Source organism: Prenolepis imparis, unplaced genomic scaffold (genome assembly GCF_030444845.1).
Source record: "Prenolepis imparis isolate NDT839.2.m4 unplaced genomic scaffold, iyPreImpa1.0 SCAF_6, whole genome shotgun sequence".
NCBI lineage: Eukaryota > Metazoa > Arthropoda > Insecta > Hymenoptera > Formicidae > Prenolepis > Prenolepis imparis.
In genome coordinates, this window is record NW_028141164.1 from 16,312,586 (window position 1) to 16,330,451 (window position 17,866).

At 34.4% G+C, this 17,866-nt stretch overlaps 1 long non-coding RNA gene and 2 pseudogenes across 4 annotated transcripts in view; 2 read left to right on the forward strand and 1 right to left on the reverse strand.

Annotated features, from left to right (window-relative positions):
• LOC145937150 (uncharacterized) overlaps positions 1-17,866 on the reverse strand; it is a 76,891-nt gene that overhangs the window by 20,115 nt on the left and 38,910 nt on the right. The window lies entirely within an intron of this gene.
• LOC145937391 (uncharacterized) lies at positions 3,839-5,218 on the forward strand (annotated as a pseudogene).
• LOC145937392 (uncharacterized) lies at positions 5,984-11,113 on the forward strand (annotated as a pseudogene).

A 17,866-nucleotide genomic window follows, 5' to 3' on the forward strand; every position in this document is an offset into this window, starting at 1 on the left:
CACTGAAAAGTATTACTTTTGAAAAAAGGATTATACTTTTTATATTCCGCGTAATTATGATTTCTGTTGCCACAATATGCACTACATAATTAATTTCATTACTTTTCTGATAGATCATTGTATATATACACATATACAAGGTGTTTCAAGAGGAATGGTTAGTATTTTATTAAGACATGATTGTACACATTTTTAAAGAAAAAATTTATATAAACATGTTTCCTATTCTAGAGACGGTTATAAAGATAAAGTGTGTTCTGTCAAGAATACATTTTTTAATTTAATAGAATCAAATTCTATGAAACAAAACTTACATTAAAGCAGTTTAAGCTTACAATAAATTTGAATAATTAAAAAATAATAATTTAAATTAATAATAATTTTGGCAGTTTGGAGTGTATATCAAGTATTTTTATTATATCGGAAACTAAAAATTTCAAACTAACACGATTTATCAAACGTTATCTAATGTTTACATTCGTAACAGGATTTGATGAAAATTTAATGTAATTTTGTTTTATAGAATTTGGTTCTACTAAGATAATAAATGTATTCGTTCTTTAGATTGAATATGGTGTATCTTTATAACCGTTCAGAATAGGACACATGTTTATATATATATAAACTTTATATGTATAAACTTTTTTATTCAAAATAATGTGTACAATCCTAGAATATAGACCATTCTTCTTGAAACATCCTGTTGTATATATAGATAGATATACAGAAATGTGCAAATAAATGAGTGTCCAAACTTATTTGAAATAAAAATTGCAAAATAGTTGAAGCCTTTTCATTTAAAAATGCAAAATGTTTTTTAGACACGCATTTAAAATAGGACATGGAAAGTAGGCATTTTTTAAATGGTTTTTTAAAATACAAATAGTTTTTTTAATATTTATATTTTTATATTTATATTTTTTATTATTTTAATATTTATTTATATTTAAATATTTTTTATTATTTATATTTTTTTATTTCTTATATATATTCTTATACTAACTTTTATTTATTTTAAACTTGAATTATAAAATTATATAATTAAACAGATATTCAGTTATTCTTTTAAGACATTTGTAATTTTTAGAAACGTAATGTGCTCTTAAAATAATTAGCATTTTAAAGAGAGGAATTCTTTCTTTCAAAAGCTTGTTATTTTATCCAGGGCCGGCAACTTATATATGGAGTGTGTGGAGGATTCCACACTCGGATTAATCTGAGTGTGGAAATTCCACACTCGGAATTTGACCAATTTATTCTAAAATTTTAAAATTATTTAGGAATTGCGACGAAATCTACCGCCATAGACTATAACATTATATGATAGAGGTAGAGGGCGTTAGATGTGCGTGTGGCAAAACGTCTCTGTAGGCGTCTCATTGTTCATGTCCGAATTGATGCCCTTTCCTCTTAAGTCCGTACAGTTCGTGACGAAACTCCTATTGACCTGAGATCGCGGTTCTTCCCCTAACCCAACAAAATATATCTTTCTTTGTCACTCATCATGGACCATGGACAAATTTGTAAGAGAAAGAGACAGAAAGCAAGAGCCACCAAATTCTATAGTTTCGAAGCCGAGCTGTTCAAGCAATAAGATAGAGATAGTTGATAGTTCGAAGTCGGAGTTAGAAATCACGGAAGCAATAAATTATAGCGACACTCAACAAAACCCAGACAAAGAAAATTTTGCGTCTAAAAAGGCATTAAACAAAAGTATGTATGTTTGTTTTGAGTAAAATGCAATTTTTTGTATAAATATATTTAAATAGTTAATAAGTATGGTACTTACTTTAAAATATAACATTTTTATAGTATTAAAATATTAGAATTTAATTATAATTATTAATTAAAAAATTAAATATTAAAAAATAATTTCGAAATCTTATTTAGATGCATTAATTATAAAATTGTCTTAAAATTAAAAGTATTTAGAAAAAACGTAAACAATATATTGTTATTTTATAGATAAAAAAAACCATTATCTTTTGCAAGATGGCAAAACCTATACAAATGGCTAGAATTTAATTCAGAGGGTAAAGCAATCTGTAAAGTATGCTCAGAAGCAGTGAGCAAAAATCTATCATCAAATTTAGATAGCCGTGCTATACGCTCCGTTGAATCATTTGTCACGAATGGCTTTAATTGTTGGAAGAATGCGCTAGATCGCTTTAATAAGCATGAAACAAGCAGTTTTCATAGAAAATCATTTGTAGCATTACAAAACTTACAAGATAAGTCTATTGTTGAGTATATTTCTCATGCAAAAGCTAAAGAAATGGCTGATTCTCGAGTCGCATTACTAAAGATATTTAGCACTGTAAGTGTTTTAGCACAACAAGGTATAGCCTTCCGAGGAAACAATAATGATGAATATTCAAATCTTATCAAATTTTTGAAAATGAGAGCTGAAAAAGTAAAAGCCATATTAGAGTGTCTTGTAGAAATGAGACAATCTGGTTTCGATCCCTTATGGGAAAAAGCGACAAATGAAGCAAAAAAACTAAATTTAAAAGAACCTAAATTGCCTCGCACTCGTAGAGCTCCGAAACGTTTTGAAACAGCAGATGTCCACGTATTTAAATCTGTTGACGAATATTATCAAAAGAATTTTAATGAAATATACGATTAATTGATTTTTTCATTAAAAGAAAGATTTAATTCCGAAACAATGACATTTTTAAATATATGCGAAAATTTTATTACATGTAAAGTCAGTGATTCGACTCCTATTGTAGAATTTTACAAAGATGACTTTGAGGAAGAAAAATTGAAACTTCATCGTGACATATTTCTTGACATTCTCAAACAAAGAAAAGTCGCAATTACTATTTTGAAAGATGTCGTAAAATTTTTAAAAGAAAATTTGCCTCTATGTGAATTGATTAGTGAGTTTTCCAAATTAATTAGGATTTTGCTCACAATCCCGACAACGTCATGCACTGCTGAGCGGTCGTTTTCAACTTTGCGAAAGTTAAAAACGTATTTAAAATCAACGATGTGGCAAAGTCGCTTAAATAGCATTGCAATCCTCCACGTTCATCGCAATGTAACTGAAAATTTAGATTTGGACGAACTTGCAAATAGATTTATATGCGCAAATGCAATTCGACGATCAACGTTTGCAATAGTAAACAGCAATAAAAGATAAGATAAATTTTATTTATTGATATGAATTCTATAAAAAGATTTAAACTTGTCTTGCACTAATATATATATATATATATATATATATATATATATATATATTACTATAATATTGTCATATATTTCATTGATTTTTCAATGTTCGATAAATCAAAGAATAAGAATATTGTTACAGTTTTTTGGCCCTCCCCACTTCCCCCCTTTCGACCTAACTTAACCGATAGCAGAACTCCACACTCGGAATTTTATTAAGTTGCCGGCCATGATTTTATCCCTCATTTTTTTGCGAGGTCATAATTAACCTATCATATGAGAAAATGTTCTACCAATGGTATCACTGCGTCGCACATATATATTATTGATATCTCGATTAATTTTGTTTGCAAGAAAACTGCATTTCAACTAGAAAATATATCATTTAATTATGGAAATGTAAACTAATTTTTGAAAAAAAAACAAAATAGGCATTGTACATTTCCATTTTAAACGCATCTATTTAAAATCATAGAGATATTAAAAATAGAGTGCGCGAGCAAGCTGAAAAAGCGATATAGCAATAGAAAGAGAAAGCTGCATATGGGCCCCTTCTGTCTTTGTCTAATATTCGCGCTCTGACAAGGACACAAGGTGCCAATATACTTAAAAATATCATACCACAAATTATTTATATTTATATTTGAATAGAAATACAACAATGAATCGAAAGCGACCCAGAAAAGACATTTCACATATATCGAAGAGGCACTTAAATCGACTAGCTGCAGAAAAATCAAAACTTATATGTGACAGTTTATTAAATACGAATATATTATCAGATAATAATTATGAAAATCCAGAATATTTGAGAATAACCAGTTCCACAATTAATTCACATAATCGTTATGAGACATTTGCAACTGAAAATGACACTATTTATGGACAAAATAATATATCTATGAAATGTGAAAATGATGAATATTTGGAATTGAATGAATCAGATTCAGAACAATCATCTGTGAGCATTTATCAAGAATCTTCTCAAGAATCACTACCTTATATTGCATCTGAAAATGCAAATACAACAAACGATTTTAAAAATAGTCTTGCTGTGTGGGCTACAAACCATCAAATTTCACATACTGCTCTTAGAGAATTGAAAGATTAAAACAACATTCTTGCTTTTCAACATTAACGTTAGATGCACGCTCACTTCTAAAAACACCAAGAAGACAAGAAATACGTACAGTAACACCAGGAATATATCATCATTTTGGATTACTGAATTCTCTATTACATATATTGACATCTATAAAAGATAATATTGATTGTGTGAAAATTAGCATCAATATTGATGGATTACCACTGTCAAGATCATCGTCACAACAATTCTGGCCTATATTAGGTTCAGTTTTTCCATACGATAATGTCTTTCTAATTGGACTTTATCATGGAAATGAAAAACCAGCAAATTCCAATGATTTTTTAAAAGATTTTGTTGATGAAGTTAAAGATATATGCAAAAATGACATTAACATAAATGGTCGTAACATACCATGCAGACTTGCGGCTTTAATTTGTGATACACCAGCGAAATCATTCGTTTTGTGTGTAAAGGGACATTCTGGATATTCCAGTTGTACCAAGTGTCAGACAGAAGGAGAATTTGTAGAAAATCGAATATGTTTTCCACAGGTCGATGCACCTCTTCAAACAGATGATGATTTCAAACAAAAGATAGATGAGAATTACCACAAACCAGATATCACTTGTAGTTTACTACAAATACCTCATTTTAAACCTGTTACTGGTGTCCCGTTAGATTATATGCATTTGATATGTCTGGGAATTATGCACAAGTTAATATACTTATGGCTTGATGGAGAGTTACATTATCGACTACCATCTAGAGTTGTCGGAGAAATTTCTACACGTTTGGTAGTACAATTGAAGCCTTTTATACCTGTAGAATTTGCAAGAAAGCCACGATCAATGAACTGTGTGAAGCTATGGAAAGCTACGGAATATAGATTGATATTGTTATACACTGGTCCTTTTAAATCTATATTAAAAAAGAATGTGTATATACATTTTCTAACATTACATGTGATTATCAGAATTCTGTCTTCGCAAGATTTAAACGAATATGTAACTTATGCGCAAGACTTAATACTTTTCTTTATTAAAATATTTATGAAACTTTATGGAGTTAAGAATATGTCACATAATATTCACAATCTCATACATCTTGTTGATGACGTCAAAAAATTTGGGCCGCTTGATAATTTCAGTGCATTCAAATTTGAAAATTATATGCAGATATTGAAGAAATACATTAGAAAAGCGGACAAACCGTTGCAACAAGTTATACGGAGATATATTGAAAAAGAAATTAACTCAGGTTCATCAACTATTTTATCACATTCTGTTCTGGTACATCCAAATTTAATATCGTTGCATCAGAATGGTCCACTTATATCCAACTGCAAGAATCCACAATATAAAATTGTAAAATACAACGGAATAACATTGAAATGTGACACACTTGCGGATAATTGTTGTGGCTTGAATTGTTGTGGCAGCATTGTAGCTATAAAAAATATAGCATACTGCACAAAACAAAATATTCCTGTCATTATAGGCCACGAATTTTTAGAAAAAGAGGATTTATTTAATATGCCTTGTCCATCTTCATTACTTGGAATTTATATTGTACACTTGTACTCAGATTTGAAATCGTGGCCATTAAAAAATGTAACTAGGAAATATGTGAAATTACCATATAAAAATGAAAAATTTGCAGTTTTTCCATTGATTCATAGTAAAATGTGATACAAAATTATATATTGCTTTGAATAACAGAATGACAGAAACTGAGACAACAAAGTTTTATGTAATTGTGGAATTTGAAGATGGACTTCAAATTATTCCACAAAATTGGTTGGATAAAGATTTGAAAAAAGCAGTTTGGCCTAATTTCACCAACAATAAAAGATATGATAAAGCCGTTAAATTTATGGAGGAACCGCAATCTACTTGGACGGCACATACTATTACAAAAATATATGGAACATATTGTAAGTAACGTTCTTTTCTTGAATGTATTATTATTATTTTTACGCATATAATATTAATGTATGTTGTTTTTTAATAATTATAGAAAAATGATACGTTTTTATTACGATTATATTTTGTTGCAGCAAATTATACAGTGGCAAGACACAAATTAAAGCAGGCCGAAGAAGAGTCAGATCTGACTTCTAATACCGAAAAAGAAGAGTATCTTAAAAATCGAGAAAACTTAGAGCTGCTAAAACCATTGATGACGCATCAATGAGTAGCAGTGACGAATTGTCCGATGAATTGTCCGATGAATTTTTAAGTGAATTATCAAAAGTTCCAAAAATTACAAACATGACTACATATAAAAAAAACAATAATTGCAAGAAAAGAACAAAAAGATAAGAGCATTATAAAACACTAATAAATTTTAAAAAAATATATTGTTTCAATAATTAAATATAAATATATTATCGCATAAATTTTAGATTTTAATCAGAGAAATATTAAAAGAAAATGTGCCAAAAGAATCGAGAATAAAGTGGAAAATACAACTACATTACACTGTATAGAAACAGGAAGAAAAATTGATTCTCGTAAGTATAACTTTTGTTGAAATTAAGATTTGTACAAGAGATTTATATATTTGAATACTGTAATATATTATATATGCTTTCTCTCTCATACATACACAAATTTGCACGCATGCACTTGTATACAGAGTTTTTTGGTATTATTGGATAAATAATTAACTTTTGGTAAATGTTAGTACATTTTTGGATTCTATTTTTTGCGGAGTAAATAATTATAATGTTATTAACAGTTAAAAATAAACTGTTTTATTAAGCTTTAATATAATATATAAATACATAATAAAATTATATTTTTTAATTTCTATTACTTTTATATTTTCATGAAATTTGAATGTAAAAAAAGCAGATATGTAATATTAAAAATATATAAGATAATATAAAGATATGTAATATTAAAGAAAGATTAAAAAACTAACGTACTTATAAGAAAAAATATTGAAAGAAAACATCAAAAATGAATGAGGAGTAAATGACATATAAAAATATTAACCTCTTTTGTTTCAGAAAAGGATAAAAATATTGAACTCTTTGATGCTGACTTGAATAATGTAATGACCATGTACGATTGCAACTATAATGCACCAGGTATACATGAATAAATTTAAATATATATGTGTATATTATATTGTATATATAGAGGTATTATTATATATATAAATATCATCTTATTAGCGTCGTTCTTTAGGCAGACGTCTGTGAATTGCGCGTCAAGTAAAATGTGTAGCCACACTACTCGATGTGCGGCCCGCCTAAAAAATGGCGCTGATTAGATGATATTTAATTAATAATTCTTTTATCGTCAAGTGTCGCAGAAAAAATAGTTAAGTACTTTTCGATTTATTTTTCATTAAGAAATGATGTTACGTAATTTGTAAATGCGCATGTTACATCCTGTGTATGTATTAGTAAAAAATATTTGATTTTAGTTCACTTGTTTTATAACCTTGTGTTTATGATAAATATTGTATATTGAGATAAATCGAAAAATTTATAAAAATATATATAATGGTAATACTATTTTATTAGTTTCAGATTTTCAATATATGGAAAATGTACCCGACCCAGAAAAGTGCCATAATAATGTTAATGATGATGTTAATAACCCAATTGTAATAGCAATCAACACGTTGACAACAGGTTCGTATTTTAAACCAAATAAAATTCTAAACCAAATTAGTATAATTTCTACTTTACTTGACTATATAATATGACTATATAATATGACTATATGATATAATTTAGAATGCCATAATGTTATTTAGTATGAAACAATTTAACGTAATATATCTCTTACACCTTTTTTCATATTTTTAACTCTTAAAATATTTAAAAAATTTTATACTTTGTTTATACATCTAAATATGTTCTTTATAATGGGAGATTTTTAACAAGAAACAGTTGATGTGTTACACTGTTTTCTATGTTTTTTGCTGGAAAACACCCAACTTTGACGCTCTTATATAAATTAAAAAAACATTAATGTATAAAAAATTAGATCAATATTATAATTGTATAATTAAATCTATGTTTAAATTGTATTGAAATAGTAATAATAGTAATTTTATTTTTAAAGCCGCAATGTACTGAAAATTTGTTTAACTCAGAAGAGGATGATGATGATCATGATGATAAGAATGACAACAATAACGATGATGTTAACCCTCCAATCATATTAGCAAATAACACGTCAGGTCCAAACTTGAATGAATAAAGTTAGTATGCAAATAGTTTCTATTTTACTTATGATATTTTGTCATAATGTTATTTATTTGGAAACAATTTTGCGTTATATTTTTTATTTTTATTTCCAATTTTTTATATTTTTAATCACTAAAATTTTTTAAAAATTTTGTCTTTTGTTTTCGTACATGAATTAACTTTTTTCAATATTTTATATTTTATAGGAATGGAAAATTTTCAAAATTTGTAATTAGAAAATTAACAAATTTGGAATTAAAAATCAACAATATAAGCCAAAAAGTGAAAGTAATAAATACAAATCAAAAGCTCATATTGGATAAACTTTCAGTCAGCTCAACTTTGGATATGGAACAAAGAGAAATTTATGTTTTTGAAGATTTACCGCTCAAAGATGAGAACAGTCTTCAACTCGTGGAAGAAAAATTAAAAAATGACTCATCTTATCGAAATCAAATAGTAAGTCGAAGATCTATATTTCAATATTAAAAATAATTCAATATTATATTTCTTTAAAAAAAAAGAAGGACAACAGCTTAGGATCTAATTAGGACAATTCTGAAAAGAGTAGCAGGGCCACTTCGACCAATTTCGATCAACTTTAATCGTTGATTAAACTATATCTTTGTCTCTTTTCAGATACGTTCTTAAAAAGAGACAAAGATACGTTCTTAAAAAGAGACAAAGATATAGTTTAATCGTCGATTAAAGTTAATCGGAGTTGATCGAAGTGGCCCTCAATAGAAGTCGTTAAAAAAGTTTTACGTATTTCTTGCATGATAAAATCATATTTATTACCTCCTGCATTGTATAATATGTATTTGATTCATGCAACATACATAAATTTCTCAGATAGCGGACGCATATGTATATAAATTATATATTTATATGAAACAAGTTTTTTAATAGCAATTTTAAAAAAAGCATTTACAAACATGTAAATGAATTTACTGGAATATTTTTATTCAGAGTTGCAAATCCTAAGATTATACCCTTCTCATTTTCATATGTTTTATGCAAAGAATATTATTTAAAAAATAATATAAAATTTCGATTATATATATTTCGAAAATAATTATTAATAATGCTAGTTTTATAAAATAATTTCAGATTAAACAATTGACACGTCTAACTTGCAACAACTTGAAAACTTCATGTTTACAAATAATAAAATCTATATTAGCAAATGAACTTGCGGAGAAATACAGTTGGTACGGGGCCAAGAAAAAAAAAATATTTTCAAATCTGGATATATGCAAAATAATTATGAGTAAGTATAATAAAATATTTAAATAAAAGTAATCTATCTTTTTTATTAATAAATTTGATAATTGCTTACAAATTGAAAGACATTTTGTAAATTTTTGTTATTATAATTATTAAAACATGTCCACAAAATATTAATATTTTTTAATTATCTCATACAGGATATCTGATAAAGATTGTGCCAACGCTCATGAACAGTTAGAACATATTGTAACTGAACAAAAATTTCTTTTTACTATTTTATTTTTGCAATAATTAATAAAGTATTAATTAAAAAATATGGCCAGTCGACGATTGTTTCACGGCGCGAAAAGTTTAATTGCGCGACGAAATTTGGCCCTTGCGACACTCGCTGACTCACTGCTGGCATACTTAGAGAGCATACATCCTAAATGCGCACTTATTCGCCATTTTTATAAAATTATTATTTCAATAATTATTGCGAAAATTGCAAAACGATGAAAACTTTCGTTGGCATAATCTATCAGACACCCTGTATATATTAGAAATAAAAATATATTAGAAATAAACATATATGTATATATAGGGTGTCCCATAATTCGCGAACCACCCGTCAGTTGCAGGTGGAGCATGTTGAACTGAATAGAAAAGTCCTCTACCATTTTGCGATTTTCGCAATAATTAATGAGAAATAAATTAAAGAAGATCAGCCAATTCGCGTGACGACGGCGAGAAAAGACAGCCCAGTTTCATATCGTTACTAAGCATGCGGCGAAAAGAAACAGTATAATATTACACGGTTGCTAGGCGCACGATGAAGCGGGGAGGAGCGCTTTATAAAAGACAGTAATTACATACGAGTAGCGCTAACTTTGGACCCCCGAGTGGGCTGTCTCTTCTCGCTGCACGCTTATCATCGCTCGAATTGGCTGATTTTCTTTAATTTATTTCTCATTAATTATTGAGAAAATCGCAAAATGGTAGAGGACTTTTTTACTCAGTTTAACCTACTCTACCTGCAACTGACGGGTGGTTCGCGAATTATGGGACACCCTGTATATTAAAAATAAACGTATACTAATTTGTTGATTTAAATTAATTACTTGATTGAAATAAATTATAGATCTATTTGTTCTTATTTCTTGAGAAATAATTAAGTTATAAAAATATATTACTTTTCCAGGTGTAATACGAAAATCGCATGAAAATGTAACAGATGAGCAGATTGCTGCACCTATAAAAATATGGCTAGCTCATGCTAAAGAGCGCATGGAGCGTTCTCGAAATCTGCAGCAAGAATGAAGGCCCTTGCATAATGCCTGGCAACAGGCAATATAAGAACAGGGAATAGAAAATATCTACCAATAGAAGCAGGGAATAATATTTATTCCCTTTTGTTATTGGTGCACTTCCGTTTCCGGTTGCGTGATAGAAGGTTGGAGTGCTGTCAGAGAGTGTGTTTTGAGTGGTTATTAGAGGTAGGAGGAGGAGAAGAGGTGAGAGAGAGTGAGTCAGTGAGAGTCTGGAGTGAGTGCATGCCGGGGGATTGCAGGCGAGTTGGTAGAGAAGGGAAAAGAGCGGTGAGAAGAGAGTAAAGTGGTGCAGGTGGAGTGAGTCAGCAATTAGGGAGATAGGTCAGGGGCGTAGGGGGAGAGGAGGGGAACTAGGAAAGGTGAGAACAGGTGTAGAGAGATCGGAGCAGGTGTAGTAGGTATAGGGAAAGAGAAAGAGGTAGGTGGCGCGAGAAAAGTCACTAGACATAGAGTAAGAGAAGTATAGAAGGGAAATGGATGAGGTGCAAAGAATAAAGAATGTTGAGAAGAGGGAGAGAAGGGGTAGCACGGGGACGCCGGAAGAGGTTTTGAAAAGGAAAAGAGATGAATTAGAAGATATAGGATTGAGAAAAGAGATGGAGGAGAAAGGGGACATACAGTGGTTATTTAGGAAAAGTAAAAAGGTGATAAGATCGCCAGAGACAGAAAGGAGAGAGGAGGCAGGAGGGATGGGGGAGAGCATAAGAGAGATGGGGAGGGAATGGAAGGAGGAAATAATCAGAGAGATGAGAGAGATAAGAAGAGAAATTAAAGAGGAGATTAAGGAGGGAATAAGAGGACAGGAAGAAATAAAAGAGGAGATAAGGGAGCTGAAGAAAGAAATGGAGGAGAAGGAGAGAAGGTGGGGGAGGGAGAAGGAGGGGTTGGAGGGGAGGATTTTAAAATTAGGGATGAAAGTGGAAGAATTGGAGCTGAGGAAGAGGGGGAGAGGAGGGGGAGGGAAAGGGAGAGGAGATGGTTGAGATGAAAGGTAGGATTAATATGATGGAATGGAGGTGGGAGAGGAAGGAAAGGGAGGAAAGGAGAGGGAACATTATAGTAAAAGATATAAAGGGTGGGGTAGGAGGAGTAAAAGGGGAAGTGGAGAGAATATTAAAAGAGATAGGGGTAGAGGGGCCGGTGGGGGAGGTGAGGAAAATAGGGGAGGGAAGGAGAGATGGGACTAGTATGGCATTGGTAAGGGTAGGAAATATGGAGGTTAAGAGGGAAATAATGGAAAAGAAAAGAAGATTGAGGGGGAGAGAGGAGAGGATTGAGGAAGATCTTACGTGAAAAGAAAGAAGGATGATGTGGAGATTAGGAGAGATCGCTAGGGGGGAAGAAAGAGAGGGAGGGGTACGATATGGAAGAATATGGATGAGGGGGAAGTGGTGGAGGTGGGATGAGGTGAGAGAGGAGCTGAAGGAGGAAGGGGGAGAAGAAGGGAAGGGGTAGAAAGGAGGGGAGGGGACGAGGGGGAAATGGAGATTGACATATTGCAGGAGGCAAAAAAGGAAGGGAGAGAATGAGTAGGAGAAGGAAGGTGGAAAAGGGAAAAGGTAGAGAGAGAGGGATAGGGAGAGATGGAGAGTTGGGAAGAGTAGGGGAAGAAAGTAAGAGCGAAGAAGAGGGAAGGGAGGAAGGATGGAAAGTGGCATTCTGGAATGTAGCGGGGCTAAAGAATAAGGATGCGGAATTCTGGGAAGCGATAAGGGAATGGGACGTAATGTTCTTGTTAGAAACATGGGTAGATGAAAAAGGGTGGGAGAAGATAAGAGGGAGGTTGCCTGTGGGATTTAAGTGGGAGGTGCAATATGCGAGGAAGAAAAATAGGAAAGGAAGGGCAATGGGGGGAATAGTAGTAGGGGTAAGAAAAGGAGTAGGAATAGAAGGAAAGGATGGGGCGGATAAGGAAGGAATGATGGAGGTGATGATAAGGAAAAAGGGGGAGGGATGGAGATTGGTGGGTGTGTACGTAAATGGGGATTTAGAAGAAAAATTAGGAGAGATGAGGGAGTGGATGGAGGAGGAGGGAGGTGGGATTAGAACGATAATAGGGGGGATTTTAATGCTAGAACAGGAGAATTGGGGGGAAGGGTAAGGACAGGGGAGGAGGGAGAAGAGGAGGGAAAGGAAAGAAGGTCGAAGGATGCAAAGGTGAATGGGGAAGGGAAATTGTTAGTGAGAAGATTAGAGGAGATAGGGTGGGCAATTGTGAATGGAGGGGTAGCAGGAGATGAGGAGGGGAGCTGGACGTACATGGGGCCGAATGGGAGATCAGTCATTGATTATGTGATTGTGAAGGAGGAGGTGATGGAGGAAATTATGAGGGTAGAGATAGGAGATAGGATTGACTCGGACCACATGCCGGTAGTGGTAAGGATCAGAGGGGAAAGAGGAGGATTGGAGAAGAAGGTAAAAAAGAGGGAAAAGAGGTGGAACTGGTCGGGAGAGGGGAAGAAGGAATTCAGGGAGAGGTTAGGAGTGATAGGGGAGAGGCAGGGAGATGAACAAGAAGAGAGAGGGGTAGAGGTGGAGTGGGAGAGGATGGAAAGAAAAATACAGGAAGTGCTAAGTAAGGGAAATGGGGGGGAAAGTAGGGAAGAGAGAAGAAAAAGGGGAGGGTGGTTTGATGAGGAGTGCAGAAAAGATAAGGGGTGGCAAAGGAGTTGAAAAGATGGAAGAGGAAAGGGGGGAGGGAAAGGAATATAAGAGAAGGAAGAAGGAGTACAAGGGATTATGTAGGAAGAAGAAAGAGGAGGAGAATGAAGAATGGACTAGGAGGGCAATGGAAGCGAGGACGGAGGGGCAGGTATGGGAGGTAATTAGGAAGGAGAGGAGAAGGGGGAAAGGAGGGGGGAGAAGGGATTGAGATGGAAGAATGGAACAGTTATTTTAGGGATTTATTAGGGGGGGGTGGAGTCGAGAGTGGTGTTGGGAGGAAGCAGGAGGATAAGGGAGAAGGTGGAAGATCAGGAAGACCAGATAGAAAGGGGAGAAATTAGGAGGGCGATAGGAAGGATAAAAGATAGGAAGGCGGTGGGGGTGGATGGAATACCAGGAGAAGTGTGGAAATATGGCGGAGAGGGGCTAGAAGAGTGGGTGTGGGAATTATGTAATAGGATATGGAAGGGGGAAGGGTGGATTAGAGAATGGTGTGAGGGGTTGGTGATACCAATTTTGAAAAGAGGAGAGGGAAGAGAGGTCTCAGATTACAGGGGAGTAACGCTGGCACCGTCGTTATACAAAGTGTATGCGACAGTGTTAGCAGAGAGGCTGAGGGGCGAAGTGGAGGAAGGAGGGATGGTGCCACCGAATCAAACGGGGTTCAGGAGAGGGATGGGGATAGTAGATAATATTTACGTTTTAAACTATCTGATAAATAGACAGATAAGCAGGAAAGGAAGACAAATGGTACTATTTTTTGTGGACCTGAGGGCGGCGTTTGATTCGGTGAACAGGGTGAAATTAATAGCGGCGTTGAGAGGGAGGGGGTGAAGGAAGGGATGGTAAGGAGATGTGAGGAGTTAGTAGGGGAGATAGGATTCAGGGTTAGAATAGGGGAGGAGAGGGGAGAAAAGTTCTGGACAGGGAGGGGAGTGAGGCAGGGGTGTCCTCTGAGTCCGCTGCTTTTTAATATGATGATGGCGGATTTGGAGGAGGAGATGAGGAAAGGGAGATGGGGAGGAGTGAGGTTGGGAGAGGATAGGATATACACGCTAGCGTACGCGGATGATGTGGTGATGATGGCAGAGGATGAGGGGGGAATGAGGTGTATGATGGAAAGATTAGGTAGATATTTGGAGGAGAAGGGATTGGAGTTGAATGAGAGCAAGTCGAATGTGATGAGGTGCAGGAAGGGGGGAGGGAGGCTGAAGAAAGCTAGTTGGTATTGGAAGAAAAAGAAGTTGGAGGAGGTAAAGGAGTACAAGTATTTAGGCTATGTAGTACAAAGGAATGGGAGGCAGGATGGACAGGTGAGGGAGAGGATGAGGAGGGGGGCAGCAGTATTGGGGCAAGTATGGGGGATAGGAAAGAGGAGATTTGGGGGTAATTGGGGGAGGAGATTATGGCTTTTTGATGCGTTAGTGTGGACGGTTTTAGGGTATGAGGTTGAGATATGGGGGTGAAAGGAGAGAGAGGGATTGGAAAGGGTGCAGGAAAGGTATATGAGATGGATGTTAGGAGCGGATTGGGGAACGCCGGGGTATATGATAAGGGAGGAGCTCCAAAGGGAAAAGTTAAGATCAAGGATGGGAAGAAGGGCGTGGGGATATGAGAAGAGGTTGGAGGAGGGTAAGGGAGGGGGGTTGGCGAGAGTATGTTTAGAGGAAATTAAGGAGAGGGCTAAAAAGGGAGGGGAAATATCGGAGTGGGAGAAAGAAAGAAAAGAGTTTTTTGAGGGTAAAGGGATGAATTTAAGGGAGGTGGAGGAAAGAAGGGAAAGAGGGGAATTTAGGTGGGAGGAGGTTGAGGAATGGGAAAAGAAAGGACAGAGGGAGGAGAGATGGGAAAAGATTGAGAATTCGGTATATAATAAATGGTACAAGCAGGTAAAGGGGGAGGGAGTACCGAAGTATCTGAGGAAAGGATGGACGGAAGGAAGGTGGCAGAGGATGGCGAAGTACAGATTGGGGAATGGGATGAGGGGAAATAGATATTGGGCGAAGGAGGAGGAAAGGAGGTGTAGGATGTGTGGGGGAGGGGTGGAGACATGGGAACATGTATGGGAGGAATGTATGGAATGGGGAAGGGGAGAAAGCTGGCAGGAAATGGTGAGGGAGGTACTGGGAGAGGAAGGAGAAGGGGAATTGTGGGTAAAACTGTTGGAGGAAGCGAGAGGGGACGGGGAAGGAGGTGAGGGGAAAGGGGGAGAGTGAGAGAGTGAGAGAGAGAGAGAGAGAGAGGGAGAGAGAGAGAGAGAGAGAGAGAGAGAGAGAGAGAGAGAGAGAGAGAGAGAGAGAGAGAGAGAGAGAAAGTGGAGGAGGAAAGGCGGAAGTAACCGGAAGCGGAGGTCCCACATTAGATTAAGCTAGTAATAAGATTGCGTAAGATAGGAGGGGAAGGGTGAGAGTGTGTGTGTAGGGGTAGATAGAGCGTAAAGAGAGAGATGAAAGAGAGGTAAATGGTGCGACGAGATAGGGCGAGAGTAAGGCGGAGTTGCGTGGCGTTTTTTTTTCTGTATATTTTATAGGCTAAGTCATAGGTTAAGGATAGATTATAAGTGGATGTAAAAAGTGTGTAAAGGTTTGGGACCGCTCCTTAAGGGAAAAAGCGCCTTGTAATCCCCAATTGGGGCAGCAATAAACGTTTCTAATTCTAATTGTTATTGGTGAATATTTTCTATTACCTGTTCTTATTGACTGTTGCCAGGCATTGTGCCTTGAATCTTATGGATTCACGTTATCTTGGCCCCCAGAGTAGCGAATAATTCAAAATATATTATTAAAAAAGACATATTGCGGTGTTTATCAAAGAATTCGAAAAAGTATAATTCAACGTGACGTATATTGTAGGACGTAATTCCGGTAGCTGTACGTATCTTCTAAATATAGTATTATGTCAGAGAAGATGTAGCAAGATGCAGTTGACTTTGCTAGTCAAACTCTTGAAAAATATAAGATAATGTATATATGTAGATAATATTAGATATATATATGTAGTAGATGTAGATAATGTATATATAGATATATATATGTATATATAGATAGAGAAATGTATGTAAATATAAAAATGTAAAACAATATTTTGAATTTATTGAAATACATATTTTTAATAAATTCACCAAATATTAACTACTATTTAATATAACCTAACCTAACCCTAACCTATAATCCTAATGGATATACCAATAACATACTGACGACGTTCTATAGATATACTATAAATATACCTATACATACTAGCAACGTTCTATCGATATACTACAGATATACCTAAATATACCGGCAACGTTCTATCGATATACTACAGATATATCTATAATATATAGCATCTCAATCCCAAATCCCAAAAGACCTCAATCAACCACCTTCGAACCACTTTCGAACCACGTTTGTATCTCGATCAACCACCTTCGAACCACTTTCGAACCACGTTTGTACCTCGATAAAGGCGATGATGTTTATGTGAAATGGTTGGGACTGGATAAATCACACAACTCATGGATACATAAAAATAATGTATTATAAACATTTATTTAAAATATCTGTACACTGTTTATTTTACAAATAATATATTGTAAAAACATCTAACACATAATCTTTATAAATAATACAATTTTATATTTTACATGGTATACATACTAATATACATATAATATACATACATATAATATACAGTTTTTACATATTTTACAAAATATACATATTTACAACAAATATATATCTATTATTTACAATAGTATTTTATAATGTCCCCACGGTAATGTATCAGTGGTTTCAGGTATGATATATCGCTTGTCGTCGTACGGACTTAGAGCAATTTTTGTCTCGCGAATGGTGTATACTTCGTGCAATTTCGATCTTATACAAGACTGACTACGTGTCATTTCAATATCATCATCCAAACACCGTATAATCGTCAAACGTTATCGTTCTCGCGACGACGTTACTCTTGACACCATTTACTTTTTTGGTATCTTTCTTGCCATCCACTCGCAAGGCATACATTTTTGCTCTAAGCCCTACAAATTCGGTCATTATCGCGCCGTTGTTTTCATCTTTCATTAGACCGGGTACCTTTTTATTCACGAGCGGTATACCGTACGCATTATCCACAGCGTAATCGCTCGTATCAAATTTGCTCACGTCGCGCTTCATATTCTCATATACATCTTCGCATTCAATGTGATAT